Source organism: Myotis lucifugus, unplaced genomic scaffold (assembly GCF_000147115.1).
Source record: "Myotis lucifugus unplaced genomic scaffold, Myoluc2.0 scaffold_300, whole genome shotgun sequence".
NCBI classification, from domain to species: Eukaryota; Metazoa; Chordata; class Mammalia; order Chiroptera; family Vespertilionidae; genus Myotis; species Myotis lucifugus.
The window spans coordinates 1,206,685-1,225,008 of NW_005871348.1; the positions used below are offsets into that span (position 1 = coordinate 1,206,685).

At 45.3% G+C, this 18,324-nt stretch overlaps 1 protein-coding gene and 1 pseudogene across 3 annotated transcripts in view; one reads left to right on the forward strand and one right to left on the reverse strand.

The window, feature by feature from the left end:
• AFF4 (AF4/FMR2 family member 4) overlaps positions 1 to 9,299 on the reverse strand; it is an 85,583-nt gene extending 76,284 nt beyond the window's left edge. For 2 of the 3 annotated variants that reach the window (XR_002832006.1, XM_006100168.3), the window contains exon 1: positions 8,917 to 9,205. The gene's annotated coding sequence lies outside the window, so the exon portion shown is untranslated. Of the gene's footprint in view, positions 1 to 8,916 lie in introns of all 3 variants that reach the window. The other variant, XM_006100167.3, reaches the window with a different exon arrangement.
• Positions 9,300 to 10,490: 1,191 nt separating this feature from the next.
• On the forward strand, positions 10,491 to 18,066 carry LOC102439459 (annotated as a pseudogene).
• The last annotated feature ends 258 nt before the right edge of the window (positions 18,067 to 18,324 follow it).

An 18,324-nucleotide genomic window follows, 5' to 3' on the forward strand; every position in this document is an offset into this window, starting at 1 on the left:
ACAGAAACCATACCAATGACATATTCAATCCTGGAAATATGTAGTCTCAAATCTGGTTCTATATTTTTAAACCACTTCTGTAACTTGACTTCAATAATACTAATACAGAAAATGCTTATAAATATGTTATACAAAACTGTGCTTATTTGTTAGTTTGGGAAATACAACTTTATACACCAGACCAACTAGTAGTCCTTAAATGTCCATTTTAAACAGGTCTCACTTGCTAACCATGGCAATCTTGTTCATTTGTGTTTCCTACCTTATCAAAATCTACATTAAATATATATAAAGTATATAAACCACTGCTACAGTTGGAAACACAACACCTACACTGCAAACTGTTTTGTGTTAATTAATTACAAAGATGGGGTCCACCAGAAACATCTCAAGGTGAAAATATGACACCACCTACTATGCCAGAGTTCTTTCAGATTTGGCCTGCCAATAGTAACACATACTATGACATGGTCCAATTTTACTCTCCAACTTTCCCTTCTGAGCCATTCACTGCAGTATCATCTTAGTACAAGGGACTATAGCTTGGCACAAACACAATAGTAAACAAAATCTAAACACAGCAACAAACTCCCAAGGGAGTATTTGGCTATAAAGCAGTCCTTCAGAAGTTAACATAAAACTCATTAATGTCTAAGTATCCCCGGGTAGAAGAATACTACAGAAAATGGAACACTACTAAGGAGTTTAAAGTAACAAAATCAGATTTGCAGTTTCGAGGGAAAAATCATTCTGGTACAGGGTATAGTAGATCAGACTGGCAATAAGGAAACAAGTGAGAAGATTGTTGCAATAATCCAGGTGAGAGTTGAAAGCTTTGAATTAAGGCAGCAAATGCAGAGAAAGGGTTTGGATTCAAAGATGTTAAGGAAGTAGAATCTTGGGAAAGCCAGGTGTGAGAAGTAAAATAGAGGAGTCAAGGACAACTTGCATGTTTCTAGGAAAAGTGATGATAATGGTACATTCTCCAAGACAAGAAAAAGAACAGAATTGGGGGTGAGGGGATTAAGAAGTGGCAGAATAGTTAATCTGTACATAATGAACACTTATAGGGACTATCTGACCAGCTTCTAGCTTCACTTCACCCCAGATTTTCTGGAAATTCTCCCCCCCCCCCATTTACATAGTTGTACTAAAGGCAACCATGTTACAATGTAACCGATAGTGTGATCCTCCTTTCGGGGTATAGAAGACCCCTCAAGTCTGATTCCCTAACTAAAGCTAGGCTAAATGCCCAAATCCCACCTGTTTGTATATGTGTATTTGTATTTGTGTGTATACATGTATGTGTATTCTACAATAAAACAAAAACCTGTAACAACTACCACGGTAAATAGGGACATTATAACTAACTGTTCAACCCTAAGGCAATCCTCAGACCCAAATGTCCACTAAGGCTCATCTGATCTGCTAAAACAGGAGTCAACAAACTTTTTTAAAGCCTCCTAGTAAATATTTTAGGCTTTGTAGGCCATACAGTCACAACTACTTAACTCTGCCTTTGCAGCAGCAAAAGCAGCTACAGATAATATATAAACAAATAGATGTATTTATGAACATTGAAATTTGAGCTTCCAAAAAAAATTTCCATTTCCTATAATTTTCACATGCCACAAAATATTCTTTTGATTTCCCCCACCATTTAAAAATGTAAAACCATTCTTAGCTCACAGGCCATACAAAAGCACGCAGCACTATGTCAACTAACCATAGTCTGCTGACCCTTGTAGTAGGCGACATAGATCTGTCCTCCCCTAACACTACTTCCAAATGTCCTCTTAGTGGTAATCTTAACCTAAGACAAAAATCTTCCTAGTGGACAGAACTGAAAAATCTTCATTTGGCTAAAAAACTCACTCCATTTTCAAGGAAGACAACAAATGAAGGCCCCTATAATTTGCTGGTTCTATCATTTACCTTATACCATACCTGTCCAGCAAGATATGATGTAAGTTTTGCAACAATATCTTCCTCTGCCCTCCTCTCATAAGAGTTTTAGTTATTTTGTTTCCCAACCACTGTGTATCAGTTATGTTAAGGATGATTAAATTTAGTTTTTAGCCACAATTTTCAGACATGTGACAAAGCATATCTAGGCCTGATTAACAAGAGATCTCATGATCTCTTGTTAGAACATGAACTCGGAGAACAATGACCTATGGATGCTGTAGCCAGATGCGAATTTGGGTAGTCTCCATAAAAGAGATAAGGTTGTTTGCTGATATATATAAATTATGTTTATAAAATATTTAATATACATATGGGAAAAAGTAGGACTAAATAGCCATGGGATGAATGAGGTGGCCCAACTAAGTTTATCTCTTCTTTTTTATTATTGATTTTAGAGAGAGAAGGAGGGAAGGAGGGAGGGAGGGAGAGAACATTATTGATTTGTTCTAGTTATTTATGCATTCACTGATTGATTCTTGTATGTGTCCTCACCAGGGATGGAACCCACAACCTTGGCATATCAGGATGACGCTCTAATCACCTGAGCCTACCCAGCCAGGGCCCCAAATATTTTTTGTTTGTTTGTTTGTTTTTTAATATATTTTTATTGATTTCAGAGGGGAAGGGAGAAGGAGAGGGAGAGACAGAAACATCAATGATGAGAGAGAATCATTGATCGGCTGCCTCCTGCATGCCCCCCACTGGGGATTGCGCCAGCAACCCTGACATGTGTCCTTGACCAGAATCGAACCCAAGACCTTAGTCCGCAGGCCAACACTCTATCCACTGAGCCAAACCCGCTAGGGCCCAACTATGTTTTAAGAGTACCCTTTACTGCACTTCTCTCTGGGATAGTGCAGCTAGAGCATCTTATTACAATGTAGCCCCTCAGCCAAAGTTATGGTCTAGAGGTGGACACATAATCTAATGAGTCCCCTTTCCTAGCTAGGATTTGGGATTGAGACTCAGGTCAGTCTCTCTCTGATAGCAGAAGATACAAGATTTCAAATTCAGAAGATATTAGTAAGTGTTAAAGTTGGTCTGCAGCAAGAGAACTAGCTGAATATGCAAAGAGCCCCTTGATCCAGCTGTTCCTGAGTTCTATCTTCCTGCCTTTCTTGGAATTTGTGGGATACCCAATATGTTCCCAATAAATTCTTTTGGCTTAAGGTAAGTATATGCTACTTTCCTAAATAAAACAAAGTGCCTATTAGACAAACTAAAGGGGGATATTCAGTTAGATGAAAGAGTTCTGGTGCCCACAAAACACTTAGAGTGAAGAAGGAATGACAAGGCTAAAATCCAGAATACCAATCTCAAAGGATTACCAAGAATTAAAACTCCGCAAAAAAGCAGTTAGTAGGTAGAAAGGTAGTAAATGAACAGTCATCAAAGTAAGGAAGAAAACAATATCAAGGATAAAATGATTAACTATCAAGTACAAAAAGAGGTAGTAAGCAATGATTACACAAGTTGGCAATATAAAAGACACAAGTGGCCTTGGTAAGAGCAATTTCACTGGCATGGTAGGATGAGAAGTCAAGCTGAAGGTGCACACTACCTATAAAGTATTCTTGCCATTAAAAAGGTGTCAAGCCTGATAATCTAGCCAGTGTGCTAAGCAGTTAGAGCCTCAGTCAGAGCACTCGGGTTCCATTCCTGGTCAAGAGCGTGTACCTCAGTTGCAGGTTTGATCCCTGACCCTAGTCGGGGCAAGTTCGGGAGGCAACCAATCAATGCAGTTCTCTCATATCTCTCTCTCTCTTCTTCCCCATCCATCCCTTTCTTCCACTCTCTCTAAAAAGCAATGGAAAAAATAGCCTCAGGTGAGGAGGAAAAAAAATTTCAAGCCTGAATCAAATCAAGCTCCTAAATGTAACTACTAATTTAAAGGAAAAACAGGGGCAAAGGAACATCTATAATAATAAAAGCGTAATATACTAATTAGACCGGACAGCCAGATGACCTTCCAGACAAAGCCGGGGCTGCAAGGGCCAAGCTCCTTACATGAATTTCGTGCATCAGGCCTCTAGCTAAGTGTCTCTCCAACTGATAGCTATGACGCACACTGAGCACCAGAGGGCAGACGCTCAATGCAGGAGCTGCCAAGCTGCAGTGACTTGGCAGCGGCAGTTCTCGGGTGACGCACCCCGGAACCAGAGAGGAGGGAGCCCGATTCCTCGCAGGGCTACGCGATTCCACCTTTGGCCGTGGGTAATGTTGTTTCTCGGGCACTGTCAGCCCCGAATCTGGTTTACTGCACACTTGTGTTTGCATTCCACACCCTGTACAACAGCAACTTTGTAGAGTGCCCTCTCACTCTCCGGGACCCCCCAGGGGATGTTGGAGAGCTGGTTTCAGCCCCATCCCTGCAGGCCAGGCCGAGGGGCCCCACCTGCCGGAGGGACCCCGCTCACTCTCCAGATGCCCTTCGAGCCACAGCACCACTCCAGGTGCAGCCGGCCAGGGAGGGACCCCAGGAGGTTGGCTCCAGGGCGGGTCCAGCCCATCTCACCCAGTCCCTCCCTGCCAGCCACCTTCTAATTAATTTTCTTTCAATGTGCACGAATCTGTGCACCAGGTCACTAGTATTACATGAAACCACAGCAATGCAATCAGCACAATCCAGACTGTGAGAAATCTCATAGGGCAAAAACCTGGTTTCTTTAACAAACCAATTGTATGGGAACAAGAACAAAAAGACAGCAACCAATGGAAGAAAAAAAAAAAAAAAGGAGGGTTGAGACACATACCCAATGTAATATATGTCCCTTTATCTGGATTCTAACTCAAACTGTTAAAACCAAGTAAAGCCCAGCTGGTGTGGCTCAGTGATTGAGTGCTGACCTATGAACCAGGAGGTCACAGTTCAATTCCCAGTCAGGGCACATGCCTGGGTTTCAGGCTCAGTCCCCGGTGGCAGCCTATCAATCATTCTCTCTCATCACTGATGTTTCTATCTCACTCTCCCTCTCCCTTCCTCTCTAAAATCAATAAAAACACACTTTTTTTAAAAAAAAAGTAGAAACTGTAATCAAGGAAATCTGAACACTGACTGGGTATGCAATGATAATAAAAAATTAGTGTCGCCCTAACAGGTTTGGCTCAGTGGATAGAGCGTCCGCCTGCGGACTGAAAGGTCCTCGGTTCGATTTCGGTCAAGGACATGTACCTTGGTTGCAGGCACATCCCCAGTGGGAGGTGTGCAGGAGGCAGCTGATCGATGTTTCTCTCTCATTGATGTTTCTAACTCTCTATCCCTCTCCCTTCCTCTCTATAAAAAGTCAATAAAATATATGTTTAAAAAAAATTAGTGTTAATTTTTTAGTAAAATTTTATATTGGATTATTGTTTTAATCCTTATTTTTCAGAAATACACAATGTAATAGTGGAACAATTTTTATTTTACTAGTGTGTCTTCCCTAATACTTTGTGTTCCATGTCACCCAGAGTTAGCTGCCTAACAATTAAGGGAGATACAAAGTGATAAAGGATTCCAAGGAGGTAGGTCACAATTGGAGTAGAGTGAAGAATTAAGCAAAACTTTAGGAAGGCAATGGTACTTGCCCTGGGCCTTAAAAGATGGTAAAGTTTTAACAGGTAAGAACAAGAGAGAAAAGTGATATTCCTGATGGAAAAAATGAAAGCAAATGCAAAGAGGTGGGAAGGCCTGTCTATGCAGAGTATTCACCTGTACTCACCTCTCCATAAAACTGTCCCTACCCTGATGAGACATGAAAACAAAAACTTGAAGTGAAAAGTCGTAACTCACTAGGCAGCTCCAAATTGATAAAATCATGGGAGACCCATTCAGGCTCCAAGCAGCCCCAGGGGGAGTTCTTGTCCAGTCCCAGGACAGATCGAGACAATATCTGGATAGCCAAACCATACTGGCTGTCCAGGGCAATCTATTCTGTCAATCAATAACTGATTCCCACTCCCCCTTCCCTCCTGCCCCCCACCACACACACACACTTTGGGAAAAGAAGCATGGAGTTCTTTTACCTATCCTAGGAAATAATGATCAAAATGAGTAATTTAAAACAGGACCCACTAAAAGCCACCACCATGGCTCATTAGAGAGATAAAAGTTACATGAAATGCCTTTCCTCAGGTTACAGATTTTTTTTTAATGATAGCTGATGAAGCAAATATATTTTAAATAAGATTTTTTTCCTTCGAAAATAGAACAAGTAATCCCCAAATTGAAATGTTTTTGGAATATTTTGGAAATGGATTCAGTGGTTCTAACATTTTCTACATGCCAGTATCATTAAAATTCTCAGAATATGATGCTTGTGAAAATGAACATCAAGACAAATAGGAATGCACATGATTAGCCAAAACTCAGTAATTGGAATGCTTATTACTGTCCTCTTCTATGTACTGGAGTATCACTTCAAATAACCAATATAAGTGGGCGTAAGGAGATACTAGAAGTAGGGATGCTTTTCGTAAACCAAAGTAAAAAGCAGCAAGGTAACAGGTCAGAAAAGCTTTAAGCAGTTTTAAGTCATGACTACACCTTATTTCACAATAACTGAGACTGGTATACATCCTCCCAGAAATCAAATGTAATTATTCCAACTTATCAGAAGAAATAAAGAAATGAGTAAAACATAATAATTGGGGGTTCAAAAACTGGGAAACCTTTATATTATATAGGAAAGATTTTGTGGTAAGGTATCTGTAGAATAGAGCTAAAATAAGAAATAAAATTTAAGTCAATTTTTATAATTCACACTGGGTCATTGCACAGGTGTGCCTTCAATACTTAAAAAATGCCTCTTTGATTTTCTGAAAAATACTACAAAGAGGACTCATATATTTTGGACTCCATTCTAAACCAGTAGATGGCCACAAAAGGAGAAATACCTGTTTTCTTTGTTCCTCTCAGGTACACATTAAACCATTACATTTACCTTAACTCTACAAAAAAGGTAAGATACATAATTTTTAGATGGCTTCATCTTCTGTAGCTGACAGTCACTTTTTCCTCTACAAATACTGATCACTTGCTCATATAGCTTTCTTTAGATTACCTTTTTGTAAAATCATAGGTTGGCTATCACATTCAAATTCAATCTACTAATTGTGTAAAATATTGGGGAGGATAGAAAGAGGTATAAATAAAGTTCTTGCTCTAAAGACACTACAACAGACCTATAAGAAAATTGCAATGCAAAGCAGAAAGTATCAACTGTTACAAAGGCGATACAGTAACTCAAAGAGCACAGAAAAGAGAATGAATGTATGTCATCTGACAAGTAGAAAGTGAATCTGAATGAAAATATTTTTTTCTTTAAGAATCCTTAAGTACAAAGCTTCACCAAAAGCACTGTAATCACCTTTAATACCCCAGAATTGTAGACACTTTCCCATTAACACAGCTAAGCTCCTTTTTTTTTTTAATCAAACAGTAAAAGCTGGGTCATTCACAGACATCCTATCTTGTCCCCATTTGACACAAAATTTTATTTAAAGTAAAATTTGCCTACTGCTCCTGTAGGCAAACACCAGTCATCAGCCTGCAAGCCACCACAGACTGAATGAAACTGCTGGTATTAAAAAAATAAAAATAAAAATACATTGATTGCTTCCAGTAAGTTAACTCTAAAAGATAATTAAAAACAAGTTACTGAGAATTTTTTTGTGTTTGGAAACTGAAAAACGCCATGTTGAATAAGAAAAATTAACCTGAGAAATTTAAGAAGCCAGCTTTGTTAAAAACCAAGGGGCCACTTGCCAATCCTTCTTTATGCACATATTGACCAAAGATGAGTCTAGGCAGAGGCCACAAAGGATCTTCACCAAATGCCAAGATCAGACATTTCTCATAAATATTGCAATTTTCGTAAGTTAAAGGCCAGTTAAATAAAAAGAAGCACTTCACAAAGCTTCGCAGAGTGAAGATGGAAACAAAGCTTTGCGCTTTTAACACCGATGTCCTAAAAAAACACACACACCATCACACATTTCAAACGTGACGTTTACAAATATCCTATCCACACGGGCGCCTATAGCTGAGATGCCTCCCGGAAAACTCCGGCCACCGGGCCAGGGGGCGACCCGCAGGACAGAAACCCCCCGATCCTGCACTGCAACTCGGCGCAGGAACCCTCCGCGAGCCCGTCGTCGTCTCGGCGTGAACTCCACACACGAGCGGTTCGGATCTATCCTTTCAACTCGATACAAATAACATCGTCGGCGGAAGAGCCGGCCGTCAGGATCCTCCTCGACTCCTCTGCCCCGCGACCCATCCTCGGGGAGTGGAAGGAGCAGCAAAGTGGCAGGAACAAAGCACTGACGTCAATTACGAGATGAACCCCGGGCACCGGCAGCTGGAGCCCGAGGCCTCCACATCCACAGCCAGACACCAGCCGCCGGGAACCCGCCGAGAGGCAGGCCCAGGAGTTATGGGGGGGCTCGAGCACTGCGCCCCACATTCCCATGTTTAGTTAACCCCCTCCGCTGCCCGAAGGCGGAGTATTTTCCGCCCCCCCCCTTTTTTTTTTTTTTTTTGCAGAGGAGGAGGGTGACGGTGAGCAGGATCGCGAGAAGGAAAGCGAGAACTAGTTGGGTTCTGATCGCCAGAACCCAGGCCTATTTTCTCTTTGACTAGAAATGGCTTGGAATCGGAGATGAAGAAGTCACCCAACAGTCGGCGGGGTTTCTGAGGGAAGGGGCGGACTGAGGGACGAAAGGGGCCGGAGGACACGGCGAGAGGATGGGTTTCTGGGGATTTTTGTTAGGATGAGGTTAGTGGATGTCTCTACGTGGGGGGAAGGGAGTGGAACGCGGGGGTGAGAGACGAAGGCGGATGGAGCAGCCCGGGCCCGGAGGGTGTCCCCGAGGCCCCCGGGGGACCTCGCGCCCCCGACACCCGCCCCTCGCCCGCCCCTCCCCCGCGGCCCGGCCCGGCCCTCGGGCAGCCCCGCGGCTTCTCACCTCCAGTCCCGGCTCCGCTAGGCCCGAACCATCTCCCGGCGGCGGCGGGACCGGGCCTGCACCTTCACCCGACGCGCATTCGAGCCCAGCCGGGGGGCGGCGACAGGCTGCCAAGGACGAGGGGCTCCCGGGGCGCCGAGGGCTCGCAAGGTCTGGAAAAGCGCCGGCGGAGGCGACGCGCCTCACACGGAACAGGCGGAGGTCCCGACCCGGTCCATGACGGTCGGGCCCAGCCTGGGACGGCCGACGGCGGCGGCGGGGGCGGGCTGACGAGGACCTGGCGCCCGGATCTCCGCCCCGTCAGCTGGCGGCGGCGGAGACGACGGAGGCTCGACTCCCGCAGCCAGGATGACTGACGCAGCGGCCGTGCCACCATGTGACCAGGGCCGGCGGGCGAGGCGTCACGTGACGACGACGCGCCCCTCCCTCCCCGGGGGGAACGGGGGCTTCGGGCCGTGGGGGGCTGCGGTTCCGGTTCTTGAGGGCGGGGGACGTTCGCCCCTTGTCGGGGCCCGACGACCCCGGGCGGGGCCAGCTCCCGGCCCCGGTTGGCGGAAGCCCGAGCCCGGAACCCCGGATCTCCGGCCCGGCGGCCGCGTTCGGAGGGCGGGGCGGGCAGGACCCGACCGGCACCGCCGACGCGCACCCTCCTGCGCGTAGCCGCTAGCGAGGTGCGGAGGGCGGCGCCGGGCCCGGCCGGATCTACCGGTTCTGGGGTTCAGGTGAAGGGCTCAGGCCATCGGCGCCCCCAAAGCCCCCAGGCCGGCTTCCCGTGCTGAGTCCCGACTCCGGGGCCCTCAACAGGTCCCGCCGAAGAGGCGGTCTGCGGGGACTGTCCGCGGGGGTGCTCGCCGCCTCGCTTCAACTTCTCCGGAAGCCGAGACAGCACCCCACTTTGTTTTCGTCATCTAAACATTTTCTGCCACTAAACCTGTTCAGAATATCATTTTAAACCCTTTCCTTCACCTCAACATCCTGCCAGTCAGGGCAAACTATCATGTAATTGGGAGTCAAATAATAGTTATGGACCAGACGGACTTTTCAAAGGGTCTCATGGAAGCCAGTGCAGTAATTGTCCAGAGATCCTACCTCTGGCGCATCATTTGGAAAACACTTGGTAATCTGCCTCTCACCTGTTTTCTTTCCATGAAGGAACCCTTGGAGCTGTTCTGTGTGTGTATGTGTGTGTTTAACTTTCTACTAATTTTGAAATATTTTAAAGATTGTTTTTAATAAAAGTCAAAGAGTTTTGTAATAAATTACTGTAAAGACTGTGCATATGAAAATGTTTCTATTAGCCCTAAAAGCTGGTAACTCACCAGCATCTATAAGTACATATTTTTCCTTTCTAAATTATTTAGCTGACTACCTATTATTTCTTTTAAGCTTCACTCTTTTTATTTATATCTACATAGATTTCATCTATATATCTGTGTATAAAGAAATGTATTAATGCAAACTCAAAATAGAATCCTATATAATAAAAAGCTAATATGCAAATAGACTGAAAGGGAGAACAACCAAACAACCAATTGCTATGACATGCACTGACCACCAGGGGGCGTGCACAGAATATGGCGGACATGGGCAGCAGACGGCAGAGCACGGAATATGGCTGGTGTCAGCTGTGGCGGGATGGTGGAGCAGGTGAGCAGGGGCGCCAGACCAAAGCGGGGTGCCGGTAGCTGTCATCAGGGCGAACCTCTGGTGGTTACTGAAAATTCTTTGCTCCCATGTGCCACGGTCCCACCTGGCACTCAAACCTGTTGCCAGTGCTGGAGCCACCACTTGCACCTGCTGCTGGTGCCCAGCACCGGTCCCGATCGCTTGGCACCATCAGCAGGTGTGAGTGGGGCCAGCAAGGCTGCTGGCAGACAGGGGACCTGGGGCCATGGTGGGAGGGGCTGGGCGGGGGTATGGAGGATGGGCTGAGACCCGCTCCTGTGCCCACCACAGCCTCGCAGCCCACAGTTCCTTTCAAGGTGCACAAATTCGTGCACTGGGCCCATAGTCTATAATAATAAAAGCATAATATGCTAATTAGACCAGACAGCCAAATGGCCTTCCAAATATCCTTCCAGATGACATTCTGGATGAAGCCACAGCTGCGAGGGCCGAGCCCCTTGCACAATTTCATGCATCAGGCCTCTAGTCCTATATAATAAAAGGCTAATATGCAAATCGACTGAACGGCAGAATGACCAGCCGCTATGATGTGCACTGACCACCAGGGGGCAGATGCTCAATGCAGGAGCTGCCCCCTGGTGGTCAGTGCGTTCCCACAGGGGGAGCGCTGCTCAGCCAGAAGCCAAGCTCAAGGCTGGCGAGCACAGCGGCGATGGCGGGAGCCTTTCCCACCTCTGCGGCAGCGCTAAGGATGTCCGACTGCCCAGGGGAGCAGGCCTAAGCCAGCAGTCGGACATCTCCCAAGGGCTCCTGGACTGCGAGAGGGCGCAGGCCGGGCTGAGGGAACCTCCAGCATACATGAATTTTGTGGACTGGGCCTCTAGTGAAAAAATAATTGCTGCTCCTATCCCTAACCCTGTTCAGCTGCCTGGCTGTCTATAGGCCTCACCCACTTCTTCCTAACTCATCCTCCCTTCTCCCCAAGATATATATAGCCTGGATTTTGAGCTGTGGATTTGAGAATTAGTTCTCCCATCTTCTCAAGCTAGGCCTTCTAGATCAATAAACCTTCCCTTGCTCTAAAGTCTGATCTATTGAATAGTGACCTTTCTTTTGGAGCATTGGGCACACAAACTTTGTGCCTGTGACATTGGAGAGTATATTAACATCCTATTGCTGCTGTACCAAATTGTCACAAATTTAGGGCTTTAAAACAACACAAATTAATCATCTTTCAATTCTGTAAGTCAGAAGTCTAAGCAAGTCTTCCTGGGTAAAGATCAAGGTGTTGGCAAAGCTACTCCTTTCTGGAGGCACTAGGGAGAAATCCCTTTCCTTGCCTTTTCCATCTTCTAGAGCAGTGGTTCTCAACCTTGGCTGCACATTAGAATCACCTGGGAATCTTTTTAAAATCCTGATTTCTGGGCCTCATCCTCCGGAAATTCTGTTTCTTTTGTTACTAATGTTGTTCCCTCACTCCATAACGACAGAATTTCCGGAGTATGAGGCCCCAGAAATCAGAATTTTAAAAAGATTCCCAGGTGATTCTAATGTGCAGCCAAGGTTGAGAACCACTGTTCTAGAGACTGTCCACATGCCTAGGCTGTGCCACCGTCTTCCATCTTCAAAGTCAGAAACAGCTGGTTGAGTCCCTCTTAAATCACATTACTATGACCTTCTATTCTGCCTCCCTCTTCTAATTCTGAGTACCCTAGTAATCACTGTGTTCCATTTTAGATAATCCAGAATAATCTCCCTATTTTAAGGTCAAATAAATTAACAACCTTAATTCTATCTGCCACTTTAATTCCCCTTTGCCATATACCAGTAACAGCATATTCAGAAGTTCCAAGGATTAGTACATGGACATCTTTGGGGGGCCATTATTCTGCTTACCACACAGCATAAGCAGTCATTTAAAGTCATCTACTAAAAAGTTGAGTTCAATGTTCATTTAAATGGGATTTTGAGAAATTCCTGAAATGAACAATAAAGCTATTTATAATTTTTCTCTTTGTGGTCAAAATGTTCCTGGAATAGTAGTTATGTCGAAGATGACAATGAATTAATAAAATTATGTTAATGTTGACTGAAGGAACCAAAATTCTGCCACCCTGAAGCTGCTTTGGGAATATATATATATTCACCTGAGGATATTTTTTCCATTTATTTTTAGAGAGCGTAGAAAGGAGGAGGAGAGACAGAGAGAAATATCATGTGAGAGAGACACATCGACTGCTTGTGATTGGTTGCCTCCTACATGCACCCCAACCAGGGCTGGGTACTGAGCCTACAATGGGCGTATGTGCCCTTGACCAGAATCAAATCCAAGACCCTTCAGTTCAAGGGCTGACACTCTAACCACTGAGCTACTGGGATATTAATTTTAAGCTGTTTATTAAGAAAACAGAGACTCAGAAAGAATCGTTAACCCTCCCCCTTTTCCCAAAAGATTCAGACAGAGAAATTTGCTTCAGAAAGGAGATCTTAGGAGGCAGCCTTAGTCTAATTTGAATTAAGTGTGGTAAACAAGAGGCTTCCAGGCCTCTTGTTAGCTAGCTACCCCGGGTCCCATTGTGTCTGAGTAGCCTAGCAAGGATTTTCCTGCCATGTGTGTTCCGTTCTTCCTCAACTACCTATAAATCAACATCCCCATTTCTGAAAACTACTACCACATTCTCCCCTTTCTCCTCTGTCCAAATTTGTCTTATATAATCAATGTTGCCTCACTAATTTTGGAATTTTCATGGAATTATGATGCCTATATGAATTCCCCGTGCACATGTATTAAACTTTAATTTTCTCCTGTTAATCTCTCTGTTAATTTGGTTATTAGCCCAGCCAGAAGAATTTAGAAGGTGGGAGGAAAAGTATTAATATGTTCTTAGCTCCCATAATTGTAATCTGTGTGGATGTAGATGGTTTCAATTGTTTCTCAGTGTCTCATCTTAGTCATTCTTCAGCCTGAGCTAGGGACCATTAACACTTGGGGCCATGATCAATCCAAATCTTCACTGTTATTAGAAGAGGGAGGCAGAATAGAAGGTCATAGGAATGTGATTTAAGAGGAAGGGAGAGAGAGAAAAAAAAAATTCGATCTGTTGACTTCCACACATGCCCCACCAGAGATTGCACCCCCAACCTGGGTATGCGCCCTGACTGGCACCTTTTGTTGTATGGGACGGCACTTCAACCAACTGAGCCACACCAGCCAGTATGGGTTTTTCCATTCTTAATCCTACTAGGGAACTCTGCAGAATAGATACTTTAGAGTAGGGGTGTGGAATATCCAGCCTGAGGGCAGTATAAGGCCCATGAAATCAGTTAGTCTGGCCCTGCCAAGGCATTGGGGTGAGTTAATGAAATGTTTGACCAAATACAGCCGGCCAAGTTTTAAGCTGATAATTTCGTATGGCCCTCGAATGATGTGATAAGTGTCCAATGGCCCTCGGCAGAAAAAAAGGTTCCCCACCCCTGCTTTAGAGATAAGAATCGTTATCCCTAGGTGAAAAGCAAGGGACTGGTGTATTTATGCAACTACTATGGTGAGAGGCCTGCTCCTGGGGATATTAATTCCTCAGCAGCTCCAGCCTGTTGCCTGTGAACAGAGCAGACTCCAGCAGCCAGAGAAGGTTCTCAGGCAAATAAAACCAGGAACATCTGCACAGTTAAAAGTCAGGCTGATATTCCTGAAATGGTAGCAATGAGGGATATGAACGGGCACCAACAGTGTCAGCTTCAATGATAATTACTGTACACAACGGTGTGCTAAGCACAATACTAACCACTTTAGATGTGTTATTTGAATCTTCTCACCTTTTGACCTTTTCCTCTCTGTCTTGTCCTCTTCCACCATGCTGCTGAGACCACTCACGGAGATCACCAACAAGTCCCATGCTACCAAATCCAAAAGCTGAATCTTTATTTCTGAGTGGCATTTAACACAGTTGACCATTGTCTCTTGTTTGAAACACTTTCTTCTCTTTGTTTTGGAGATGCCACTCTCTTGGAGTTTCCCTCCTACCTCCCTGGCGGCTGCTTTTCAGTCTCAGTTGCAGGAGATCCTTTATCTTTTCCTGACTTCTGTCCTTAGACTTGGTCTTCAGCTCTTTTCTCTTTTTCTCTCTGGGTTTGGCAAACTTTTGCTGTAAAGACCAAATAGTAAATATTTTAGGTTTTGTAGGACAAGTGGCAAAATCAAAGATTTTTTGTAGGTACATAGTATTAAATTTTACCTTTTTTGCATAATTTTTAAATATATTTCTTTATTGATTTCAGAGAGGAAGAGAGAAGAGAGAGAGATAGAAACATCAATGATGAGAGAGAATCATTGATCATCTGCCTCCTGCATACCCCCTACTGGGGATCAAGCCCGCAACCCAGACATGTGCCCTTGGCCGGAATCGAACCTGGGACCCTTCAGTCTGCAGGCCGACGCTCTATCCACTGAGCTAAGCTGGCTAGGGCACATAATTTTTTTTTTTATGAAATCCAAAATACAGTAATTGAGTAAGTTTTATAATTCAAGTCCACTAAGGAGAATAATAAATTTGTGTTTTTGGTGGGGAATGGGGACATTTCACTTAACTGGGATTCCACATTAGTGTTTCCCATCATCAAAAGTGATTTCAGCCCTGGATGGTGTGGCTCAGTTGATTGAATGTGGTCCTATGAATTGAAAGTTTGCCAGTTGGATTCCCAGTCAGGGCACATGCCCAAAGTTGTGGGATCCATCCCCAGACAGGTGCATACCAGAGGCAAATCGATCAATCTTTCTCTCTCACTCCAATGTTTCTCTCTCCTTTCCCTTCCTCTCTCTCTAAAAAAAAAAAAATCAATAAAAACATTTTAAAAATATGTTTTTATTTGAGAGAGAGAGAGAGAGGAAGGGAAGAGAGACACAGAAACATCAATGAGAGAGAAACATCGATTGGCTGCCTCTTGCATGCCCCCTACTGGGGACCCAGCCCACAACCTGGGCATGTTGAACTGGTGACCTCCTGGTTCATGGGTCGATGCTCAACCATTGAGCCACACCAGCTGGACAATAAAATCACTTAAAAATGTATTTTTTAAAAAGTGATTTCAAATATTCCTCTGTTAATGCTGACCTATAATGAAACGTTATATATTCCACTTTTGAAAACATCTTTTCACACAGATAGGTACTGGGAAACACTGCTATCATTCCACTGATATTAATATTATTCATTGCAAAGAGGATGGGCGCAACCATGGCACAGTGAGGCAGTGGGGGTGGGGATTGATCAGGGGAAGTCCTGGGCCTGTGTGTGGTCTCGGCCACCCCTCCTTTAGCCACTACTGCCACCACCCGGAGCACATCGTCCAACTGCACCAGCACCACGGTGGTGGCAGTGATGCTGCTCAGCTCCAGCAAGACCAAGACCAAGGAGAAGCATGTGAGCCAGAAACTGAAGCTATTCTGGCCAGTGAGCAGTTCCTCAGCATCCTGATGTGGGGGGAGATCTACACAATCAATGAGTTGAGCAATGTCCCTGTCCCTGTCATGTGAATGCCAAATTGTTAGTTATTAATAAAGGAAGGGAGCAAATGGAATCAGATTAAGTCTAATAAACTAGGGCACCGAATTGGACATTACGCCTGACTCACTAGGAAGCCATAGCATTCACAGTCTCCCCAGGGAACAGCCACATCCTCTGTTGAGGGGACTTAACCCCCGAAGTGGGCAGGGAGAATCAGCTTTCCAATCCCCCCAGGGGGACAACCAGCCACTAGGCAGATGGAGGGATAAAACTGCAGGGGAAATTCCTTTGCTGGAAGGATGCGCAGTAGAAACCAAGATGGCACAGGGAGAGGTTAGCGCCTACCGTAGAAACCCGATGAAGAGGCAAGACTCTGAGGCATGCACAGTAGGAGCCAAAATGGCAACATAAAGGGGTGGAATCTAGCCTGGGAAAAGGATGAGGTTAGATAAGGGACACCAAACCCTAGAAGATCCAGAGAAGGGATTGGTCAGGGTGAGGGCCCAGTATAAACCCAGGAGATTAGGAAAGAGATTGGTTGGTTTGAAAGAAAGCCTGCTCTCTCCCAAGCCCGAGATAATATAATCAAAGCTAACAAAAGCCTGTCATCTGGGAAGCACATGTGTGTTTGCCTGTTCCTTTCCTTGCCCCCTCTCTCTCTGTGGCAGCTGCACAGCTCCAAGCATGGCTCCAAGCATGGGCCTGCGTGTGGCAGTGCAGTGCCAGCTGGAACACAGCCAGAAGCAGAGCCTATGCTGGACTTGCGGAGCCCAGGGTGATAGCATTACAGTGCTGGATCCTGACCCTCCTGGTGGGCACCAGGCCCAGGACTTCTTCCTCAGTGAGACGAAGCTAAACCACCTGGTCGTGGATGAGACAGTGGGCACCTGGGGGCAGTCCTTTGTTTTTACTCCAATAAATCTTACCACTACATCGCATCTTCCTTTGTGTCGATCCCTGAAATGCTTTTCTCGTGACTGTGTGGAAGAGCTCTATTTCCACCGGCAACAAGATGACCTCAAAGCATACAGCAAGATCCAGGTGGACAATCATCTCTTCAAGAAGGAGAACTTCCCAGGATCTTGAAGTTCAAGGAGTACTGTCCCATGTTGTTTCGAAATCTTCAGGAGAGCTTTGGGATTGACGATCAGGATTACCAGAATACAGTGATACGCCCCTCTCAATAGTGACAGCCGGGGCCAACGCGGCACACGTTTCCTCACCACCTATGACCGGCACTTCGTCATTAAGACTGTGTTGAGGATGTGCCTGAGACGCACATCTTAAGCACCACCCGTTCATAGCGAGTGTCACGGCAACACCCTTTTGCCATAGTTCTTGAGCATGTACTGCCTGACTATAGATGGTAGGGAAACCTACATGGTGGTCACTAGAAACATGTTCAGCCATCAGCTCACTATGCACTGCAAGTATGACCTCAAGGGTTCTACTGTTGCCAGAGAAGCGAGTGACAAGGAGAAGGGGTAAGAACTTGCCAACATTTAAAGACAATGAAGGGCAGAAATGCAGATAGGAGAGGAGGGTAAAAAGAACTTCCTAGAAAAACTGAAATGGGACCTAGAGTTTTTGGCTCAGCTAAAGATCATGGACTGTAGTTTGCTGCTGGGCATCCACAATGTGGACCAGGCAGAGTAGGAAAAGGTGGAGGTGGAGGAGTGGGTAGAGGATGAGGAGTGTGAGGATAATGGGATGAGCAGCGACCTGCTCTGTGCACGCCTCCAGACAGTCCGGCAGCCTCCTCAGCTTCCCTCGGTTCTTTGGTCCTGGAGAATTTGATCCCTCTGTTGAAGTTTATGCCATGAAAAGCCATGAAAGTGCCCCCAAGAAGGAGGTCTATTTCGTGGCTGTCACTGATATATTCACACTATATGATGCTAAGAAGAAAGCTGCACATGCTGCCAAAACGCTGAAAAATGGGGCAGGGTCCGAGATCTAGACTGTGAATCCTGAGCAGTACTCCAAACACTTCAACAAGGTCATGCCCAACATCTTGAGGTAGAGCCAGAGAATGAGATCTGGGGACAGGGACAGGAAGAGGGAGAGGGTGTATTTCGGCTAGATGGGAGGAAAGGGAGCAGAGTGAGGGGTCAGGGAGGGCTTTAGCAGTGAGACTGCAGCCGGTGACACTGAAAGAGATTCTAGGGAGGGGAGGATGTGCTGTGTGTGTACCTGCTCTCCGGGTGTAGCCTCACCTCCCGCTCTCTTTGATTTATTTTTCCCCATTTGACCCAGGTTTAAAGTGGTTTCCTTTTTGCTA